Source organism: Lithobates pipiens, unplaced genomic scaffold, assembly GCF_037356315.1.
Source record: "Lithobates pipiens isolate NorthernLeopardFrog02 unplaced genomic scaffold, aLitPip1_a1.2 Scaffold_16, whole genome shotgun sequence".
Classification (NCBI taxonomy): Eukaryota; Metazoa; Chordata; class Amphibia; order Anura; family Ranidae; genus Lithobates; species Lithobates pipiens.
Genome location: NW_027507748.1, coordinates 428957865 through 428982255, shown reverse-complemented (window position 1 = coordinate 428982255; position 24391 = coordinate 428957865). Strand labels below are relative to the sequence as shown.

Below are 24391 nucleotides of genomic sequence, written 5' to 3'. Positions count from 1 at the left end.
CATTTTTTGGTATATTTGTTATAGCAGAAAGTAAAAGATATTGTTTTGTTTTTTTCAAAATTGGCAGTTTTTTTGTTTATAGCACAAAAAATAAAAACCGTAGAGGTGATCAAACCCACCAAAATAAAGCTCTATTTGTGGGAAAAAAAGAACGTAAATTTTGTTTGGGTACAATGTGGCACGACCGTGCAATTGTCAGTTAAAGTAACGCAGTGCTGTATCACAAAAAATGGCCTGGTCATTAAGGGGGTAAATCCTTCATGGGCTGAAGTGATTAATCCATTTTACGCTTGCCTAGTTACCAACAATATTGGGTGGCAAAATTTTAAGTTTGCCTTTACTACCTGGTTTGGTGCCTGTTTACTTTGATATAGAACTACTATTGGGCACTAAGTATTTCTTTCAGTGATTTCTTATGATATTGTATGTTTGTACACTCAACCTAGTGTGTTAAATGGGCTGAGGTTCTTGAGAAGATGCAAAGAAAAGAGGACCCATCCTATGCAGTGGCTCCCGTGGAGGTACCACTTTCTCTTCAACCTGCCATACAAGCAGAATATTGAAAGACTTCTGGCACACAAGTACACCGACATTTTTGGTTGTGGTTAAATACCATGCTGACTAAACAAAGGTAATTGTCCTGCACACTACAAAAGAACAAATGATTCACTGTTATAAACTGTCAATAGATAAAGTGGTATTAACCAAAAAGCAAACATTTATTACATTGCAGCCTCCCAATTCCTAGGTGTGAGTGTTGTATTAGTTTCCTTTTTAGACTTTCTGATATGTACATCTGGTGATCCAGCTGGCAAGTCTGTTGTTTTTCAAAAGCACAAGCTTTCCAGAAGAATGTATCAGTTTACATGGATGAAACAAACCATTTAACACTGGCTGGGGTGATTTAAATGATCAGCTTTTGTTTATTCATGTAAAAACTTGTTTCCAAAAGGAAAACAAGCTGTTTGCTGTTACAGATTATAAAGTGTGAGCTGGAATTTGGCTTCAATTTGTTAGTATATTTAAAGTATTACTAAACCCACAACAGTAAAATCAGTCTGTAAAGGCAGTAAAGCAGGGGTGCCCAACCTTTTGATGAGCAAGGGCCACTTAAGCGACTTAGTAACCATTCGTAGGCCACAATGAGTGGAGCGGGTGGATGACAGGTCTGTGTACACTCTGTATATGCATAGCGGACACAGACACAGCCCACTCCACTCCACGGGCCCTCTGAACCGGTCAGATGGAAGGGGACGGATCCACTTCTGTTTTTTAGCAGATTGGATTGGCGGTAATGTGGTATAACCGGACGCAAGCCTGTTTACATATGCTGCTCTATAGGTGAATGAAGGGTCCAATTGAGTCGGATCGATCGTGTGAAAGGGGCCTAAGGCTACTTTTACACTGATGGTCTCTGGTTTACCCACAACGTGGGTGCAGCGCACCTGTGGCTTTCCTGCGGGTTAGCTGTACTTTGTCATAGAACTCTATTATATACTGCAGGTGTGGTGCACTTTCTGAAAGCTCACCATACCCGCAGGTAATAAAAGAAGTGTCTTCTTCAGCGGACGGCCTGCTTTCAGATAAAAGTGGTCTCTGCGGCGGATTGGCCACGAGATCACTTTTAGCGGTGGCGGGAGGGGGGCTTACTGTAGCCACCGGCAGCGGCGGAAGCAATCGGGTCCTCTTCTGTGTTAGGTATGGAGCTGAGTGAGGAGAAGATGGCTCCCATATGACTCCATACCAATATAGGGCGGAAGCAATGTCAAAACGTCACTTCCGCCCATAGCTCTTAAAGCAACCTTTTTTTTTTTTTTCAAACGACTTTTTTTATTATTATTGCATTTTAGTGTAAATATGAGATCTGAAGTCTTTTTAACCCCAGATCTCATATTTAAGAGGTCCTGTCATGCTTTTTTTCTATTACAAGGGATATTTATATTCCTTGTAATAGGAATAAAAGTGACACCATTTTTCTAAAGAACAGTGTAAAAATAAAAAATAAATGATAAAATAAATAAGAAAACAAAAAATGTAAGCGCGCCCGTCCCGCCAAACTTGCGCGCAGAAGTGAACGCATACTTGATTAGCACCTGCATATGAAAACGGCATTCAAACCAAACATGTGAGGTATCGCTGCGATGGTTAGAGCAAGAGCAATAATGCTAGCCCTCTATAACTCCAAACATGAAACCTGTAGAATTTTTTTAACGTTGCATATGGAGATTTTTAATGGTCCTTTGAAATGTGCCATGTTGGGTATCAATTTACTCGGCGTAACATCATCTTACACAATATAAAAAAAATTGGGCTAACTTGTTGTCTTATTTTTTTATTCAAAAAAGTGTATTTTTTCCAAAAAAGTACGCTTGTAAGACAAATCCGCAAATACGGGGTGACAGAAAGTATTGCAACGACCGCCATTTTATTCTCTAGGGTGTTCGAAAAAAAAATATATATAATGTTTGGGGGTTCTAAGTCATTTTCTAACTGATTTTAACTTGTAAACAACAAGTTTGAAAAATAGGCTTGGGGCTGAAGTGGTTAAATCTGCTGATACAGTTACCCTTATCCCCCAGACCGTTTGTTGTGCCTGCTGTGTTCATTCCTCCAGAGTTGTGTCTCACTAATGCAAGAGGTGGGTTACTGACCAGATCACCAGAGGGGAAAAAAGCCAAAGAAAAAAAAAAACAATGCAACCACCACATCTAATGGCTGCAATATAACACATTTTTGGTTTTGGCTTTAATACCACTTTAATCAGACGTGCGCATATTTTAATTTCTAAGGATAGAGTCATAAATCATTTTTGAATCTGGATCAGTCCATCTAAAACAAGACCTGTCCCTGAAAATAAAAAAAAACACAGCAGCGCGTGAAAACAGAGGTAATAGAATTAAAGCGTCATGCAGGTGGATGAAGAAATCTTAAAAAACAGGAACAAAAACCCCCCCAAGAAATACCATTCTGGTAGTCTCCCTATAATTACATAGTAGTGTCTGCTGTCACTAAGGCCGAATCCAGTTGGTTTTGGCAGAAGTGTGAACACTGAAACGGCTACTACAGTATTTAGAAACAGTGGGGCGGCTTTGAAGCATCGCACACACTGAAAGTCTGCTGATTAGCAGCAGAGCCCCATGAAGAGCTTTACCAGTTCGAGCTCACAGCTCCACCAGTCTCAGCAACCATTGTCAAGCACTTGTGTTCAGGAATCAGCTCTGAACTGTTCAACTAATTAATCTAAAACTTGGCGGAGGGAGGGGAATCCAGTGTTCACTTTTGTCTGTGTGCCTTGCTGGAAATAAACAATTGCTTCCCCTCCTACCTTCACCTGGTGGGAGATTAAAAATGAGCAGCAATAATTTATCTCTCTTCTGCAGCTGACTTCTTCCCTGCACTGCTCCCTTTATCCTTAACATTACTGTACCTGCAGCATGTGTACCTTTGTTACACCGACTTTCTAGCATTCCTTCATTACGCTTGTATCTCACTGTTCATCTGCTAAAAACAGACAAGGAGGATGGTGAACCCAGCAAGATTTTCAAATCAAACCTGCAATCCTCAGCTACTATGTATGTGTGTGTGTGTGTGTGTGTATATATATATATATATATATATATATATATATATATATATATATGTGTGTTTATGTATCTATACAGTGTTTACGAGTGTTTTGCAATACAAGCTATTTTTTTTTTAAATCCTTACTGGATTGCGAGTGTTATCTCGCAAGGTGAGCAGGATTTAAGCCACTGGGGTGTGCAGTACCACTTTTGACCAGAGGTGCAGGGGCGCCGGTGATGATCGGAGTGCTCCAGAGTGTCTCAGAGCATCTCAGAGTTTTTTAGAGTGTTTCAGAGTGTCTCAGAGCATCTCATAGTGTCTCAAGGCATCCCCGATCTCAGAGCGTCTCCGAGTGTATCAGAGTGCCACAGAGTGTCTTCGAGCATCTCAGAGCATTTCAGAGTGTCTTCAAGCTTCTCCTAGCATCTCCAAATATCTCCGAGCGCCTCTGAGCATTTTAGAGTGCCTCCAAGCATCTCAGAGCATCTCAGAGTGTCTCCGAGCACCTCAGAGCATTTCAGAATGTCTCCAAGTATCTCAGCGTGTCTCCTAGTGTCTCAGAGCATCTCCTAGTGTCTCAGAGTGTCTCTGAGCATTTCAGAGTGTCTCAGAGTGTTTCAGAGTGTCTCTGAGTGCCTGCGAGCATCTCAGAGCATCTCAGAGTGTCTCTGAGCACCTCAGAGCATCTCAGAGTGTCTCCAAGGGTTTCAGAGCATCTCCAAGAGTCTCAGAACGTCTCCTAGCATCTCAGAGTGTCTCAGAGCGTCTCCAAGCATCTCAGAGCATCTCAGAGTGTCTCCAAGCATCTCAGAGCATTTCAGAGTGTCTCCAAGCATCTCTGAGCATCTCAGAGCGTTTCAGAATGTCTCCAAGTATCTCAGAGTGTCTCCAAGCATCTCAGAGTATCTCAGAGTGTCTCAGAGTGTCTCAGAGCATCTCAGAGTGTCTTCTAGCATCTCAGAGTGTCCCAGAGCATTTCCTAGTGTCTCAGAGTGTCTCAGAGCATCTCAGAATGTCTCTGAGCGCCTCAGAGCGTCATCGAGCATTTCAGAGTGTCTCCAAGCATCTCAGAGTGTCTCCTAGCATCTCAGAGTGTCTCAGAGTGTCTCAGAGTGTTACAGAGTGTCTCAGAGCATCTCCGAGCATCTCAGAATGTCTCAGAGCGTCTCCTAGCATCTCAGACCATCTCTGAGCGTCTCAGAGTGTCTCAGAGTGCCTCCGAGCATCTCCAGAGCCCCGCACCTCTGCCCATATGCGGTACTGCATAGACAAGCAGTGACTATGGAGCAGATTATCTGAGTATGCGTTATTTCTTATGGGGACACTCGCTTTGATATACGAGTGCTTCGGGTTCCAAGTATTCTTCTGGAACAAATTATTCTCATAATCGAAGGTATTACTGTATATATACTCTCTATATATAGTATATATATATATATATATATATATATATATATATATACTGTATATATATACACACACACACATACACACACACACACACACACTATATTGCCAAAAGTATTGGGATGCCTGCCTTTACACACACATGAACTTTAATGGCATCCCAGTCTAAGTCCGTAGGGTTCAATATTGAGTTGGCCACCCTTTTGTAGGGTCAGGCACTGATGTGGAGGAGAAGGCCTGGCTCGCAGTCTCTGCTCTAATTCACTCCAAAGGTGTTCTATCAGGTTGAGGTTGGGATTCTGTACAGGTCAATAAAATACCCCCCCCCTCCAAACTCGCTCATCCATGTCTTTATGGACCTTGCTTTGTGCACTGGTGCACTGTCATGTTGGAACAGGAAGGGGCCATCCCCAAACTATTCCCAAGAAGTTGGGATCACAAAATTGTCCAAAATGTCTTGGTAAGTTCAGGCCTTAAGAGTTCCCTTTACTGGAACTAATGCCGCGTACACACGGGCGGACTGTATGGCGTACTTAGTCCGTGGAAACACATTTCAGCGGACAGTCCGCTCGTGTGTGGGCTTCAGCGGACTTTTTCAGCGTGCAGTCCGGCGTACTAAGTATTTCGGATTTTTCCGATTTTTCTGTGGACTAAGAATGGCGCATGCCCAGAAAGGATTTACACGGCGGAAGGGTGCTTTGCTGTGTATTGGACTTCCTATTTCTAGTCCCGTCGTACGTGCTGTACACGTCATCGCGCAAGCTTTCGACGGACTGTTTGGGTATCCGTGTGTGGTCAAGTCCGTTCAGTCGAAAGTACGACGGACTGTCCGTCGGATTGTATGACGAACTAAGTACGCCATACAGTCCGCCCGTGTGTACGCGGCATAAGGGGCCAAGCCCAACCCCTCCCATTCTCTTGCATTGTCACAGAGGATTTTGTATTGTTTGAACCCATTCATAAGCCTTCTGTGAATAACCAGCAGAGGGCGGCAGAACTGCTGTGTGTGAGAAGACAACGAGGTTGATTTACTAAAGGCATACTGTGCACTGTAAGTGCACCCACAAGTGCACTTCAAGTGTACTGCAAGGGCAGTTGTGCTAGATCTGAGGGGAAGTTTTGAAATGAGGGCAAGATCTGCTGATTTCTATTATCCAATCATGTGCAAGCAAAAATGCTGTTTTTTTCATTTTCCTTGCACGATCCCCTCAGATTTAGAGCAACTGCACTTGTAGTGCACAGACTATTTGCGTTTAGTAAATCAACCACAGTATCTCTCCTCTAAGAGCCCCAGATTGTAGCAATAGCTGTGCCCCTGGAGCGCCATAAAACTGTCAGATGTAAAAAATAGATCCAGGAGGTGGCATGCACCTCGTTTTACCTAACTCATAGTATGCCTGCACATGTTACAAAGTGGCTGAATTCCTGGTGTTAAGATTTAACATAGAAAAAAAATTGAGCACTGAAATGCATTAGAACAATGCATGTCAGCATATGATTAAACCGCACGTATACTTGGCATAGCATATGCTATGTGCATTGCACTGCAGTGCTGGGATGAGAACAGACATTGGGGGTTATTTACGAAAGGCAAATCTACTTTGAACTACAAGTGCAAACTACAGGTGCACTTGAAATTACACTGAAAGTGCACTTAGAAGTGCAGTCGCTGTAAATCTGAGGGGTAGATTTGAAATGTGGGGAAGCTCTGCTGATTTTATCATCCAATCATATGCAAGCTAAAATGCTGTTTTTTATTTTCCTTGCATGTCCTCCTCGGATCTACAGCAACTACACTTCCAAGTGCACTTGTAGAGCAAAGTGGATTTGCCTTTCGTAAATAACCCGCACTGTATTTATTAGGAAGAACCACAACACATGCACTTTAGTGCATTAGAACGCATGCTTTAAAATCGCAAAAATTATTGTTCCAGTAGACCGGCAGGCAGACAGCCAGTAACAGAGTACAGCCATGGCCAAAAGTTTTGAGAATGACACAAATATGAATTTTTACAAAGTCTGCTGCCTTATGGCAATTTGCTTATACTCCAGAATGTTATGAAGAGTGATCGGATGAATTGCAATTAATTGTGAAGTCCCAATTTGGCAAGAAAATGAACTTAATCCCCAAAAAAGATTTCCACTGCATTGGTGAAGAAGACTTCAGGGAGCCCAGGAAAGTGCAACAAGCGCTAAAACCATCTCCTACAGTTGATTCTGCTCTGGGGGATCGGGGCACCACCAGTACAGAGCTTGCTCAGGAATGGCAACAGGCAGGTGTATGTGCACGCACGGTGAGGAGAAGACTTTTGGAGGATGACCTGGTGTCAAGAAGAGCAGCAAAGGAGCCACTTTTCTCCAGGAAAAACTTCAGGGACAGACTGATATTCTGTAAAAGGTACAGGGATTGGACTGCTGAGGACTGGGGTAAAGTTATTGTCTCTGATGAAAACCTTGTCCGAAGAAGAAGAAAAACCAACAGTAAAGCATCCTGAGACCATCCATGTGTGGGGTTACTTCTCAGCCAAGGGAGTAGGCTCACTCACAATTTTGCGTAAGAACACAGCCATGAATAAAGAATGGTACAAAAACATCCTCCGAGAGCAAATTCTCCCAACCACCCAAGATCAGTTTGGTGACAAACAATGCCTGTTCCAACATGATGGAGCACCTTACCATAAGGCAAAATTGATAACTAAGTGGCTTGGGGAACAAAACATCAACATTTTGGGTCCATGGCCAGGAAACTCCCCAGACCTTAATCCCATTAAGAACTTGTGGTCTTTCCTCAAGAGACAGGTAAGCAAAAAAAAAACCCACAAATTCTGTCAAACTCCAAGCATTGATTATGAAAGAATGGTCTGCCATCAGTCAGGATGTGGCCCAGATGTTGATTGATAGCATGCCAGGGTGAGGTCTTGAAAAAGAAGGGTCAACACTACAAATATTGACTCTTCATGAATTTTATGTAATTGTCATTTAAAGCCTTTGACACTTGTGAAATGCTTGTAATTATACTTCAGTATACCATAGTAACATCTGACAAAAAGTTCTTAAAACACTAAATCAGCAGACTTTGTAAAAAAATAAATTTTTGTGTCATTCTCAAAACTTTTGACCACGGCTGTATATAAAATGTAGACACATTGACAAGTATATTGCTCCAGATCTCCACTCCCCAGTTCATATATATATATATATATATATACATATATATATATATATGTGTATATATATATATATATATATATATATATATATATATATATATATATATATGTAACACCAGCTCCTGAAGAGCACGCGCTATGTGTTTTGTCATTTAACTTTTCCTGGAACCGCAGTTTGGTTTTGGGTTTAATTACCCTAAATTTTGACCTCAGTACCAGTCTGGCTGGACTGCATGGTTTTCTGCTTGACCATAGGTGGCGCTGTCATCCCTGGCAGGGTTTAGAACGCAGTCTAGTTAGGTGCATTACGAGTTTATTCTCTCTCGGAACCAGCCCAGTGGGAGTGTCACTCTTGCTGTGCATTCTGGGAGAGGGTACTTAAGGTACTGACGTCACATGCTTCGGGGTTCCGGTCCAAAACTGCTTTCTAAACAGGCCCCAGGGCTCTCATGGCCTGAGATGTGGATCCACCTGACTCCAAGTCTCAGGGCTGGCTGGCCCAAGGCAAAGAAACTGGAAGAAGGATTCAAAGGTGGTCCGGTGCCATCTCGGTTTGTGGAGAGGCCCAGCAACTGTGGATGCATCCAGGGGAGGACTCTTTAGGGGGAAGGCCACGCAAAGGTTGGCTTCTCAGAAGGAGCCTGGAGGCTAAGTTGAAAGACCCCAAGTGAATCAGGTCTCGTGTGGTATCGCCGGACCGGCTGCAAGATACTGGTACCATACAAGGGTTCTCTGGGTTATCTAAATCTTTCAGTTCTATTCAAGTGTTTTACAAAAAGTCTGTGGCAGAGACTTGGTTTGATTTAAACACCCTGTTGGCTGCTAAGCCTGGTGAGAGAAGGACTATCCGATAAGGGTGAGGATCCAGCTGTGAATGGCTATTCTCTGGATTTCCTAGTGTGAGAGACTTTTTCCTATTTGACTTAGTACTAAAAGTACCTGGACTTTCCTACCTAAACCCTCTAACCCTAATTTGAGAGACTGTGTTCGTTTATCCTTTTTGCAAATAAAAATTCCTTAAGTGGATCTGGCGTCAGTCTCGACAGTTCTTGGGCCATCTACCTCTGGAAACCCCTTGACGCGCACGAGGTGAAGAAGGTAACGGTAAGCCCAATTAAATCAGCCGCTCCTTCGGGAGTCAGTGCTACATATATATATATATATATATATATATATATATATATATATAAAATTATATATGAACTATTTTTTTTAAGAAGGATAAGAAAATGTGATACATGGAGTAACCCAGACATACCAATCAGAATTATTTTTGCACTAATCTGATTTAAGTAATCTGAAATTGAGTGGTTACCAAGGGATAGTGCCTTTCGCACATTATCATTGCTTTTGGCTCTGCTTTACTGTACAAACTAGAAAAAAGTCAGGCAGCCGTATGCAGCTTTATGCTGACAGGACGATGAATTATTGACACATACACATGTTATTGGCCCTACATCAAGCTTTACCACTTATTTTCTGCAGCAATTAATGTTCCGGAATGTCTTATCTAGGAAGAGTATATTTCAGTACAATCTGTCTTTAAAATTGGTAATTTTTAGCAAAGTTTAGTAGAGGAAAACATTAGTACATAATCTATTTTGACATGAAAGATGGCATACCTTGTGGTCAAGTGACTAGCACCAGGTAGTCTGTGTAAATGGTGAGAAATGAAAATGTAATTACGGTATACACGCACAGGACAAAAGTAGCATTCCTAAAGGATAAGTGTACTAATTTTGCGTCAGTTTTTATTTTAATTCTCTTATGTGTGTATGTTTTAAAGTGGTTGCACACCCTGTACAACCACTTTTACCTACAGGTAAGCCTATATTAAGGCTTACTGGTAGGTGCTGGAAATATCTCTTAAACCTCCATGGTTTAGGAGATATTTACAATAAAGCCGTGTGCCAATGTCTACGGCACATGCACACTTTAGAAGGGGCAGATCCTGCCATTTCTAAAGGGGGTCATGCTGTGACTGGTAGCTCCCACGTGAATGCGCGGGAGTGACATCACAGGACTCTGGCCAGTCACAAAGCTGGATTTAAACCTCGGCTAGAGCCATTCAATGAGGAATGTTACTGGTATGTGACTCATTTAGTTTTGAGTGTAAATTTCAGCTTGAGCTATTGATTTCTGTTACTATGCTAACATGGTTCCTGCTGAACCTGCCAAGATCTATCTATGGCCAGCCTTAGACTGCTCTGAACTAGGAAATGTTTGCATTTCATGATTGCTCTTTGAACCACATCATTAAACAATAATAATTTGTTGAAAGTGTAGTCCAGCTAGTTTCCGATTTAGCAATAGTTATTCTACTCATAGATAGAAGACAATCTGCAACTCCATACATGCTCTTCAATAAGTCCAAATGTATTGTAACTCCATAAAATAAAAATATGTGCAGCAGACGTTAAGGCGTTTCAGCCATAATGGCCTTGGTTGTGAACAAGGCCATTATGGCTGAAACGCCTTAACGTCTGCTGTACATATTTATCTTTTATAGAGTTACAATAAATTTAGATTTATTGAAGAGCATGTATGGAGTTGCCGATTGTCTTCTATTAATTTACTTGGTTAGCAGCTGAGTGACTGCACATCCTGCACCCGATAGCTCAGGAGGATCTCTACAATCTGGGGTAGTAGCACCTTTTTCTTCTATTGACTTAGTCTCCAAAAAAAAAAACATATAAAAATCAAACAAACACAATGTTGGCTAGCTAAGACTTTGCTGTTGATATAGCAGCTGATTGGCTGTAAATCATACTGCAATATTATATATATTATTTAAAAGTAGTAGACACAAAAAGATAAGCGTGGAGTATCCCAGGCAGGTTATGAGCAGAATGACTATATAGAGCAGTGTTTCTCAACTCCGGTCCTCAAGGCGCCCCAACAGGTCACGTTTTCAGGATTTCCCTCAGATGAAATGGCTGGGGTAATTACTAAGGCAGTGAAACTGATCAAATCACCTGTGCAAAATAATGGAGAGCCTCAAAACATGTCCTGTTGGGGTGCCTAGAGGACTGAAATTGAGAAACACTGATATAGAGGACAGATTGACAAGTCTCATGTCTCTGAAGATCCCCCTCTATTGCTAGCCAGGAACAGTTTGTTTTCCAGCCAGTGAACTGTCAACACAAAATGAGCAAACGGATGTAAAGAGAACTACAACTCATTGTTTCGTTTTTTTCCCCTTTACAATGGCTTATGGGAATGTGTAAATGAAGAATTTTCAGTAAAAGTGCCTAATAAAAGTGCCTCAAAACCCCCCAAAATGATTAAACACCCATCATAATATAACACTGAAACAAAGTGCATCTGATAATGCAGTGAAAACAACATTTTAGCAGAATATGTATCTGTTGTGCTACTTTAAGGCTTGGCAGTTACGTCCCTTGACAATGATTGTCAAGACAAGTTTAGCTGGAGAGCTAGCAACATCTGCACTGGGGCTCGAAATCTTGGGTGAGAAACATTTGTGCATACAACATGCCAAAAATACACATCAGCCATAATGGTTTAAATAACACTATTATTGGCTTATGAAGTATACTCCCTAGATAATCTTGGCACCTGTTTAGTAATATAGCTTGTAAAAGTGTCTGTATTTGTTAAAGTTTCATGATAGCCTAACGCTATCTAACTGGCACAACGGTGTTTTATAATGCAGCCGGGTCTAGTCTAAATTCTTTTCAAATTGTTCTCCAAGGAAGGAAACTTTTCAGAAATGCTTTTTTACAGACACAATCTTAAGCTCAATACCCCAAGCAAAGTTTAGATCTATATTCATAATGAAATTTCTAGCAATTCTGGCGCACACTGGCAGAAAAAAAATGTAAAAAAAACAAAAAACGTGAATTTGATTTTTTTTTCTCCGGAAATGTATGTATGTATACGTATAAAAAATGCATAAGGCACAAGTGTACCTTCTTCAGCACAGCAGGGCAGAATGCTGAGCTATTTGTCAAGGTCTTCCAAGATGCAAAAGAACATACAGAAAAAAAAGACGATTCCTTCGAATTGTGGTAATGTAGTGATAAGGAGGTGCACATCGTCATTTTGATCATATATGTTAATTAAATGTCAAACAACATGGCATTATGTAATTGATAGTTATAATGAATGATGGCAAATAACATTTTTTTAAGCTGCATCAAATAAAATGGAGAAAATTCTCAAATGCAGTTACTGTTTGCAGCTTTGTATTTTCAGGAGAGTACTTTATCATTTCTGCTAGGCAGTTGTCTAATACAGTCTCCTAGGACTCACTCAACTCCCCTGGATGAATAATTACTTTCTCTGTCTCACTGATAATTCAGTACTGCTCACAGCCACTGAAATAGAGCAGCTTTTTGGTGGGGGATTTCTGCCTTGTCGGTTTTGTTTCCTTGTCGTAGCCAGATACAAAACTGTACCGCGTCTATGCAAATTACTGTAGCATTAAACCATTTCTACCAACCAACTGAAGTGTACCTGTTAGTCAATGCTGCAAGAATGTAAATTTGAATAATTATATTAATGAGAGTTATATTGCATGTTCCTATTCAATTCATTATAGGCTACAAAGTCTGCCAATTAAAAAAAAAAAAAATTGTTGACTCACGCTAGTTCTTTAGCCAAAATAACGTACTAATTTCTGTGAAATCCCTTTCAAATAAACCTCAGCGTACAATATAACTCATTTTCATATCTAATATTACAATGCAGTTAACAATGGTTTAAAAGAGAAACTGCACAAAGTGCAAAACAAACTACCATAAATGAAATAAGCAGCGAACACAATAAAATATCCCCTCATATATATATATATATATATATATATATATATATATATATATATATATATTACCAAAATTGTGTTGTGCTAATTGTGCAAAATTCAAGTAATCATAAAGTAGGCGGAGCCTCTATTGACGTCATTGCGTACTAGGAAGTAGATGTCCATGTCAGTTTGTTGTGGAATTAACATGCGCATGGTCTTAACATTGTAAGTGAGATACTTTTATTCATTAAAGTTTTAAAACAGTTTTACACTATGGAGAGGCCCTTTTTCTTTTGCTTTCCTTGACATGCTACACTGAGGGTTGTGGTATATTTATATAGGAGTGTCGGTAGTCCTGACCAATTCAGAGGCTGTGTGGAGGATCTTCTTATCTCCCAGAGAAATCACACAAAGCACTTTTTGACCATGCTGTAATTAAGGTGGTCAAGGGATAACTATGCCCCCCATTACCCCTTTTGGGGGAAGGTTCTTGGTGGTGGAGTTGTAAAGCACGGTGGAAAAATTGATTTACTATATGTGAACACATGGCTTTTGAGATCTATGTATGGACTCTTATACACATATTATTTATTATTATAAGTTGGTTATAGATTGTTGAGATTTATAAATGGACTTATATGCACGTAATTTACAATATCAAATTGTCTATATGCCCTTCATGATTATTTGAATTTTGAACTATTAGCGCAACACATTTTTGGTTATAATGTTACAATGTATTGGAGGCCTAAAGTAAAAGGAGAGACATTTTCCTATTAGATATATTTTTACACAATTTTGCAGCAAATGGGTCCTGTTGTGCCTATAGTGCCCCTAATCCAGCATGTTAAAGTTGCTCATGGACAGGGTATCTTTAGAAGATAGTCCTATTGCTGCTCCAGTCATATTCATTTAGTGCAAGGAATCATCCAAAGACACTCCTATTACTATCCCAATTTGACACATTTGTAGGATGTAGCCAGCACATTACTCTCCATTTATTTAACTAGACCTGCATAATATACAGTAATGTATCTAAAAAAAGATATCGGGGAAGACTTACATAAATATAACAAACAGTGCACCCCTCACATTTTTGTAAATATTTTATTATATCTTTTCATGTGACAACACTGAAGAAATGACACTTTGCTACAATGTAAAGTAGTGAGTGTACAGCTTGTATAACAGTGTCAATTTGCTGTCCCCTCAAAATAACACACAGCCATTAATGTCTAAACTGCTGGCAACAAAAGTGAGTACACCCCTATGTAAAAATGTCCAAACTGGTCCCAAGTAGCCATTTCCCTCCCCGGTGTCATGTGACTCGTTAGTCTTACAAGGTCTCAGGTGTGAATGGGGAGCAGGTGTGTTAAATTTGGTGTTATCGCTCCCACCCTCTCATACTGGTCACTGACATTTCAACATGGCACCTCATGGCAAAGAACTCACTGAGGATCTGAAAAAAAGACTTGTTGCTCTACGTAAAGATGGCCTAGGCTATAAGAAGATTGTCAAAACCCTGAAACTGAGCTGCAGCATGGTGACCAAGACAATAGAGCGGTTTAACAGGGCAGGTTCCACTCAGAACAGGCCTCACCATGGTTGACCAAAGAAGTTGAGTGCATGTGCTCAGTGTCATATCCAGAGGTTGTCTTTGGGAAATAGACATATGAATGCTGCCAGTATTGCTGCAGAGGTTGAAGGGGTGGGGGGTTAGCCTGGATAAGAAAATGAAGGGCGCTTCTGGATAGCGTCATCTGGCCAGAGAAGGTGTCCCCCAAACAGGGCAAGCGTGAATCTGGCTAACAGACATCTAATCAGGACACCGAGGCAGCATTTCGAGAGGGAAGCAACAACTCTAAAGAAACAAAATAAAAAGGAAGACGCCTCTAAGTGCATAACACCAAAACACTTACTACAAAGTTGTGATAAAAAGGCTCATCATATATAAAAGAGTGCAGCAATAGTGGTAGACCTGGAAAGGTCAGGTCTGCAGCATGGTGTTGTGTATCCCAGCCATCCAGCAGAGGGAAGCTGTGTGACAGGAGACCAGTGAGGGAGCTGCCATGCTGTTGTCAACCAACCCTGGACTTGTGGATAACTTCAGTGGAAGTGCACCCGAAACCAGCTTGAAATGCACAGTCCCAGAAGAGACAGCGATATGCCAATATAAACACAAATATATATACACTATATTGTAAAAAGTATGAGGACACCTGCCTTTACACGCACACTAACTTTAATGGCATCCCAGTCTTAGTCCATAGAGTTCAATATTGAGTTGGTCAACCCTTTGCAGCTATAACAAATTCAACTCTTCTGGGAAGGCTGTCCACAAGTATTAGGAGTGTGTCTATGGAAATGTATGACCATTCTTCCAGAAGCGCATTTGTGAGGTCAGGCACTGATGTTGGACAAGAAGGCTTGGCTCGCAGGCTCCACACTAATTCATCCTAAAGGTGTTCTATCGGGTTGAGGTCAGGACTCTGTGCAGGTCAGTCAAGTTCTTCCACTCCAAGCTCGCTCATCCACACTATATTGCCATCCCTCCAAATTATTTGGTGGTGGGGGGATTATGGTGTGGGGTTATTTTTCAGGGGTTGGGTTGGGCCCTATAGTTCCAGTGAAGGGAAATCTTAAGGCGTCAGCATACCAAGACATTTTGGGCAATTTCATGTTCCCAACTTTGTGGGAACAGTTTGGGGATGGCCCCTTCCTGTTCCAACATGCCTGTGCCCCAGTGCATAAGCAAGATTCATAAAAAACATGAATGAGCGAGCCTGGGATGGAGGATTTTGACTGGCCTGCACAGAGTCCTCATCCTAACCCAACAGAACACATTTGGGATTAATTAGAGTGGAGACTGCAAGCCAGACCTTCTTGTCCACATCAGTATCTGACCTCACAAATGCGCTTCTGGAAGAATGGTCAAACATTCCCATAGACACACTCCTAAACCTTGTGGACAGCCTTCCCAGAAGAGTTCAAACATACAAAAACATTCAACGCAAACCCCACAAACACCTCTTAATTAAATACCAGTCTGTGTAAAGTTCTCTTGATCTAAGTGTTGCAGCTTTCTTGGAAATACACTGGGTGGTGGACTAAAATCTGTAACACATATGAAGAGAATGTCTTGTGTGATTTTGTTTTATTGAAAAAAATCATAGCTAAAAAAATGTTTCACTCACAAACGGAGATTGATTCTTGCATTGACACCAATAGGTAGCCTCCTCTCCTGGCCTGTGTGGATGGTTGGGCTTCAAGACCCGATGAGCAGTGTAGGATGTTGTTGGAATCCTGTCCTGCTGAATGGTTCAAAGAGCCATGCATGCGCCCGGACCAGCCGGGGCTGTGTGATGCATAGTTGCCAACTGTCCCGAATTTCCCGGGACATTCCCGGGATTAGGACATTTGTCCCGAATTAATTTTGTCCCAGGAAATGTCCCAGGAAATTCGGTTTGTCCTGTATTTTTGCCGCCGCCGGCCGCCATTTTAAAGAAGACCAAAAGCTGGTCTTCAATGGAGCTCAGATGCTGCGGCGCCACAGTTCAAGTCAGCGCGGCAACGACGGCTTGGAGGACAGGAGATCATATGTCGGGGCCAGTCCATGCAGTATAATGTCGGGGCCAGTCTGTGCAGTATAATGTGGGGGCTAGTCTGTGCAGTATAATGTGGGGGCCAGTCCGTGCAGTATAATGTGGGGGCCAGTCCGTGCAGTATAATGTAGGGGCCGGTCCGTGCGCTATGTGGGGGCCAGTCTGGAGATGTGGTGGCCAGTCTGTGCAGTATGTGGGGGCCAGTCTGTGTATGTGGGGGCCAGTCTGCGGATGTTGGGGCCAGTCTGTGGATGTGGGGGCCAGTCTGTGGATGTGGGGGCCAGTCTGTGGATGTTGGGGCCAGTCTGTGAATGTGGGGGCCAGTCTGTGGATATGGGTGGCAGTCTGGGGATGTGGGGGCCAGTCTGTGGATGTGGGGGCCAGTCTGTGAATGCGGGGGCCAGTCTTTGGATGTCGGGGCCAGTCTGTGGATGTGGGGGCCAGTCTGTGGATATGGGGGGCACTCTGGGGATGTGGGGGCCAGTCTGTGAATGCGGGGGCCAGTCTGTGGATGTCGGGGCCAGTCTGTGGATGTGGGGGTCAGTCTGGGGATGTGGGGTCCAGTCTGGAGATGTGGGGCCCGTTCTGGAGATGTGGGGGCCAGTCTGTAGATGTGGGGGCCGGTCTGTGAATGTGGGGGGGGCCAGTCTGCATGTCAGAGGGGCACCAGATGTAAGGAGGGGCTCCTCTGATGGACACAGATGTGAGGAAGGTACCTCTGATGGGGCACCTGATGTAAGGACAGACTCCGCTTGAGACACCTGATGGAATCTGGTGGCAGGCAACGTGGCTAGTGACGCGCTCATGGCTCCCACAGATTCTGCATTATGGTGAGTTGAATGATTTAATTTCATATTACAATGTAATAATAGAAATAATGTGCTTCAATCATCCTGACATCATAACAATCATGGCCCGGGATGATTGAAGCACTAACACCAGGTATTTGGAGTATCTTTATCTGCTGATTGTCAAACTCTGGAAAACACATATTGCTTGGGGTGTAGGATCGGGGGGCTGCTGTCCCTCCATCCCTCTCCCCCCTCCTTTCCCTCTCCCCCACATTCATCTCAGACTCTAACCACACCCCTTTGAGCCACGCCCATGTAAGCCACGCCCACTATTTTACGTAAATCACACCCATATTTTGCCGCGGCGTGGTTCGCCTAATTATAATACAACTCCGCCTACTGCCAAAAAAGTGTCCCGAATTAGTTTTTTACAATGTTGGCAACTATGCGTGATGTCACTCATGGCCGAGATGGGGAGTGGGGGAGTGGTGGAAGTGAATCATCTCCTTGAGCAGGCTGTTGCTATGACTATATGTTTCGGAGGCTCGGCCTCCTTCTTCAGTTCTCGCCTTCTACCTCTCTCTACCCTCACTATGTATAGAACCTCAGGCCCCTCCCTGGAACAAGTGATAACATGAAGACCAGAAGTATGTAGTTTACAATGATAGATATGGAGGGGGGAGAGCAGATGATTAAAAACAGCCCTGGATTACATTATTAGCAAATTTATTAAACGGTTTAAAATTTATAAGAACGATCACTTACCCTACCAAAGAGTTTGAAATGTGAAATATAACATCACGTTTCAAGGTTGCAATAGTATTATTAACAACAAGATTCACATAAAATACATTGAGAGCAAACACACACACATATATTTACATCTACAGAAAAAACTCATCCATAATCCATTATAGTGGCATTCATTTTGGTGTATCTTTGTTTGATATGTATTCTACTTCATAGATAATGTGCAATAAATAAATAATTATATCAATACTATTGGTGAATCCTAATGCAAATTACTGCTGTGCATGCAATTATTTAGCTTCTGTGCAAACTGCTACTATGCAAACTATGCAAATAAATTATTTTCAAAAAATGTTCAACACATTACCATAAATTCATAAAGTGAATAAAATAGCTACTACTATGCAAATAATTAAAACAAACAATTCCAAGCTCTCTGTACTCCCATGTTGTTATTTAAAATTGCATGAAACGCTATGTTGCTCAATTTTTTTTTCTATAAATCTACGATGCTCACCAAACCGCATACGCATGGCTCTTACCGGATGCTTACCTAGAGAAACCCTCAAAGGCACCTCAACCCATATATAACGAATTGGGTGCTACAGCAAATTAACAGTTTTATATGGAAAATATGTCCACCTCTACCGCTAAAGGTTTTTTTGCCATGGGAAATGAACTTGCACGCCTTGCATTTGCCAAGCTTGCACTTACGGCACCCTGTAATATAAAAAAATTGGGGGATATTGTCAGCCTTTAAAGTGTGTTTTTCTCCTATGCGACTAGTTGCTATAAGACTTTTGACATTTGTTGGCTGTCTAAATACTACGTTTTTTTGGGCAGAACTCTCCCTAGCGCTTTATCCGGTCCCAAAACAGGCCAATGTTTTTGGACCGCTTTCTTGATGGCCCAATGTTGGTCATAATATTAGTGATAAACAGAGTACCATGATGTTCCTTATCAGATGTTGGACCATCCCTATTGGTAATGCCCTCTCGATCAACTGCCTTCTGGATATGTTGAAGATAATACCCTTTTTCTTGAAATTTTTTAGTAAGTATGACAGCTTAATCATCAAAGTCCCTAGTGTGGGTGCAGTTTCTGCACAACTGGCAGGACTGGCTATAGGGTATATTTTCCTTACATTTTGGATGATGGCAAATCTCTCGATGGAGATAAAAATCGCCAGCTGTCTCCTTGAAATGGGTTTTGGATGTGATGTTACCGTGTACATCACTAGCCAGTTCCAGGTCTAAAGAGACCAAAGATTTGGCATCCACTACATGAGGGAATTGGATTCCAAATTGCTTGGAATTACAATAAGAAACAAATTTACCTGCAGCTTCAAGGGAACCATCCCAAATAATGAGGACATCGTCGATGTACCTCCCATAATATACCAGATATTTGGCAAAGGGGTTCTGGGACCAGATGTGAAACTTCTCCCAGAATCCCATGAACAAATTGGAATAGCAGGGTGCAAAGTATTCACCCATGGCAGTGCCTGATATCTATCTATAAAACTGGCCTTAGAAAGAGAAATAATTCCTCTCCAGGGCAAAAAGAGTAAACTGGAAAATGAACTCTGATTGTGTTGGGTGACTGTGATCTGACAAGAAATTTTCCACTGCCTGCATTCCACCATTATGAGGGATCGATGTATAGAACAAGCTCACATCGAGAGAGAGCCACAAGTCACCTGGTTCCCACTTGTAATGCTGTAAGGTGTCCAATACATGGACAGAGTCCTATTGGTGTCAATGTGAGAATCAATCTCCGTTTGTGAGTAAAACTTTTTTTTATCTATGATTTTAATCAATAAAGCGATATCACACTAGGGCAGCTGTGCGTGCTCTCCTTCTCTTCATATGTGTTCCAGAAGAGTTGAAGCTGTTATAGCTGCAAAGGGTGGGTCAATATTGAACCCTACAGACTAAGACTGGGATGTCATTAAAGTTCATGTGCATGTAAAGACAGACTTTTGACAACATAGTGTGTATACAGTACATGTGTTTTTCCAAATGAATTATATACTCATATATATATATATATATATATATATATATAAAACTCCTTGTCATTTTATTTACATATACATGTTCTGATCATATTATTTGTTTATCCTAAGCATATATCAAGTATCTGCCTGTATTTATTTATATTTGCACACTTGTCAGCTCTCAGCTGCAGTGAAACCTCCTGTACCTCTCTGATACTACTGCATAAATTAAAAATGTATAGAAAATACAAAAACCGCTAAAGCACAGCAAGTGAAAGTTTAAGTAAATGGTGCATGACAGAATGATTGACATCTGCTGGGTTTCTTTAGGTATTTGCATTGGTTATTCCTTTGGAAGAAAAGTTACTCGTGAGATGTATATTTAAGCAGGCCACTGCTGTGTACACTCCATAATATTTTCATATGCTGAATAAACTACATCAATCACAGTGACTTTTGTGGTATTTAATAAGCTACCCAGCGCTACTGACTAAATGAGGCTCATTGGGCTGAAATAAGGCTGTCCATGGGTGGGTGTTTTGAGTCACTAAAGGCAATGTATACCATATATAATATTTCCATCGCACATGTTCCTGGAAAAAAGCATGAAGTAAATGGGTGCTGCAGCAACTGCCAGCTGGGAACCAGTATCATAACCCAAAGTATATGTTGCCAGCACACCAAGGATCATTGAACTAATGACATATATTTTGATTAAAGGCAATGTGGTGCATGTGTAATCACATATAGTTACATAGTAGGTGAGGTTGAAAAAAGACCAGCCAATAAGTCCAACCTATGTGTGTGATTATATGTCAGTATTACATTGTATATCCCTGTATGTTGTGGTAGTTCAGGTGCTTATCGAATAGTTTTTTTAAACTATCGATGCTCCCCGCTGAGACCACCTCCTGAACATATATATGTGTTATGTTATTGTTTGTGGAATACCTAGAAACAGGCTTAAAAAATATGGATTGGTTTTCTATGAAGTGAATGCAGTTGAATTCATGGATGCGGTAGGGGCATATAGGGCAACTAGGAAAAACATGAAGGGCAAGCCACACAATCTCTCAAGGGAAGTATCAAAGATATTATTATGCCATATAAAATATTTTCACTATAGGGAAGGAAGTCAACCTCAAGATATGTGTATTTTAAGTGAACGTACAGCCAGAGACCCTGCCGATGACAGGTTAATTTGTTAACTTTCGTTTTTTAGGCTTTGGCATTGGGTTCTGTGACACTGTGTGGTTAACAATACATAAACAGAATGTCAAACAGGTAATTTCATGAATAAATCATATATTGCTGGTTTTAAAAAAAAGCCTACAAACTGGAGTCTGCAAATAATACCCACTAGGAGAAGGCATGTTCATTAAGTGACAGCCTTGCTACTCTCTATTAAAGGTAAGCACCCACACAGAAGTGGATACCAAAGTGTTAACTGTTTTAACACTTTGTGATCTTTTGTTAAATACGCCCTTTAGAATCATGTCAGCCATTAAAGCGAAGTAATGTGTTTTCCTGTGACTTTTATGTTGTTTTTTCAAATATACCTAAAATATGTAAATTCTTTTTTTCTGTAATGGATGGAAAAACAAACAGGTAAAATGGAAAGCCATCACTAGTTGATTTTCATGCTTTCATTTTCAAGCCATTGATTTTAGTAGGCCATAGAACCTTTTGCTTTTGTGCTCAACCATCATGGGGAGATGTTATTTTGAATTTCTTCTTCCATCTGTCATTACCCAATTCAATGCTAATTCATTTGGTATATATTACATGAAAGTACAGCTAAGCTAGTATCCATCTCTAATTCAATAAAAATGATCATTTGATAATAATGCACAGTGCTGGGCCACAGATGGAAAAGGTAATGGTGTTTGAACACTTGCGCTTTTTCATTATGCCAGCTATTTGCATGTTAATGTTGCAGATTATACAGTAGAAAGATCTGCCAGTAATGTGGGTAGAGAAGGAACAGTCCATTGATCACATGATTCCCTCTATTATTAAATATAATGATTTCATTTACATTGCGAGGCACAAAAGCAGTACTACCGATGTAAAGTTATGCAAAAACAGGCTCGTACAGAGAAAATGAATTGGAGGATTTTTAGATATGTTGCCCTCAACAATGCAAGCCTAGAAATAAAGTTAATTCTTGTTACTTGGAACAACTGCTTATGAAACTATTCTTTTATATAATCTTTTCTTTAAAGAAAACCTTTCACAAGGCTGCTATTCCTGACTTTTCAGTCTGCAAATACTAGTCTCCTGGCTGTTATGCTGACCCTTGTGCTCCAATCATTTCAGTCTTTAACCCAGAAGAGGTATTCAGATGAGCTCTTCCGACTTTTCTGATATGCATACATGTTCCAAGGCTTTGACACAAAAAGTATTAAGCCAGGGGGTCAGCTTATTAGCCAGGCATCCAATACCTTTAGAAGGAGGTTGGCAGTGGAAGCCCCCATTATGTCTATCAAGAAGATTTTACTTTAAATCTATAAACACATGGTCTTTGATTTTTTTTTTCTTGTACATGCAATTGTTAGCAGCATCAGCTGCTGCAGCAAGCATTTACAAAGTGTTTGAAAACTTCAGACGGCCTTTTAAAACCCTCAAAGAACCTTTCAGATGTAGCCCAGGTACCTTGAAAACAAACGCTAATGAAAGGGCTAGTTGTTACTTAAAATAAGCTTTTGGCAGTCTTTGACTGGGAAAACCTGCTTCCATAAGCTGGTATAAAGTCACAGCAAACGCACACTTTAAGGATAGGGCTGCACAGATTTTAGCAGCATGCTACTAAAACTTGTGAGATCGATCTCTTTGTTTGTATCGCATTACTGTTAATGTAAGCTGCAAACACTAGAGACCTTCAGTAGTGCATGTTTTCACAATGTTGCTCTAACAACCAGCATGCAGCTGGTGCTGGTCAATACTCCATGCTGCAGCAGTACACCTATCCTCAATAAGGTGTGTTTAATTGTAGTTTAAGTTGGTGCCTGATCATAGGTGTATCTTGCTATCCATCTGACTGTTTTATGCTTGTGGAATAGTCTTCAGTATAGACTCCGACATCCCTAATTTACTGATTTTGCCAGTTCTTACCTCAGCTTTTTCCCTTTCCGTAATAGCCTGTCCCAACCTCAACTTATTCTCTTACCATGCTCTGACCTCCAGCTTGTTTGAAAAGTGTCATGCCTTGTGATTCTGCACTGCATTTGATTCTGTTCCAAAAGGTGCAGGAAGAAACCCAAGTGGAGACTAAGCCCTTGTACACACGGTTGGACATTCCAACAACCAAATCCGTCGGATTTTGTCTGACGCATTTTGTCTGAAACTTGTGTTGCATACATACGGTCGGACAAAGTTGTCCAAAAATCTGATCGTACGTAACGTGATGATGTTATTTCGTTATGACGGGACTACCTTCAGGCTAGTAGCCAATAGCTTTGGTCTAGGAATTTGATCTGAGCATGCGTGGCACTTTTTCCGATCGGAATTCTCTACACACAATCGGACAAAGTCGGATCGGATCATGTTGTCGGAATGTTTTATAGCCCAGCTCTAAAACTTTGTCCGTCGGATATTTGGAAACAGTCCGATGGAGCCCACACACAGTCGGATTATCCGACAACATGGTCCGATCGGACATTTTCCCTCGGAATGTCTGACCATGTGTACAAGGGCTAACACAACTGTACACAGAGAAACCTGCAGAACAAGAGCAGCAACTCAAATAGCAAGATAACATACCACAAATTTGTGGCAGTTTTGAATTGTTAACTGGCTGCACATTTCCACTGGCAACTTGTATACTTGCAGAGCACTTGAAACACAAGTTCTAGTTGACACTTTTCCAATTTGTAGCAAATTGGCATGGCAAGTCTCTAGCAAGAACAACGTTGCAGTGGTGAGTCTACAGCAAGAAATCTGCAAATCAACAGAAGGGAGCAAAGATGAAAATTCAGCCACAGTGATCCCTGTGGTGGGATGACTATTGCACAACATAAATGAACCAGAACTTGCAGCAGACTTGCATAATATTTGCAAAGAAAGTTGATCTGGAGTCATGCAATGCAGACTTATTGCAATTGTACAACAAACTTGTGAAGCCTGGCAAGTCTAGCAATAGCTCAGCAAGTCATTTTTAAACTTACAGCTCAGTTGCTTGCTATCTGAGCAATGGCAAGATATGGTTCTGGATGCACTTCTGCTTAGCACACAGGTGTGAATGTACACCTGAGTGCTAAGCAGAAGCCATATAAGGATAGGGAGTGTTTTATAATAAAATTAAATTGTTTTTCACATAATAGCCAATCTAGCTGGTA

The 24391-nt window shown here is 41.2% G+C and overlaps 1 protein-coding gene across 6 annotated transcripts in view; it reads right to left on the bottom strand.

The window, feature by feature from the left end:
• DMD (dystrophin) overlaps positions 1-24391 on the bottom strand; it is a 3436004-nt gene that overhangs the window by 422825 nt on the left and 2988788 nt on the right. The gene's annotated exons all lie outside the window — the stretch shown is intronic.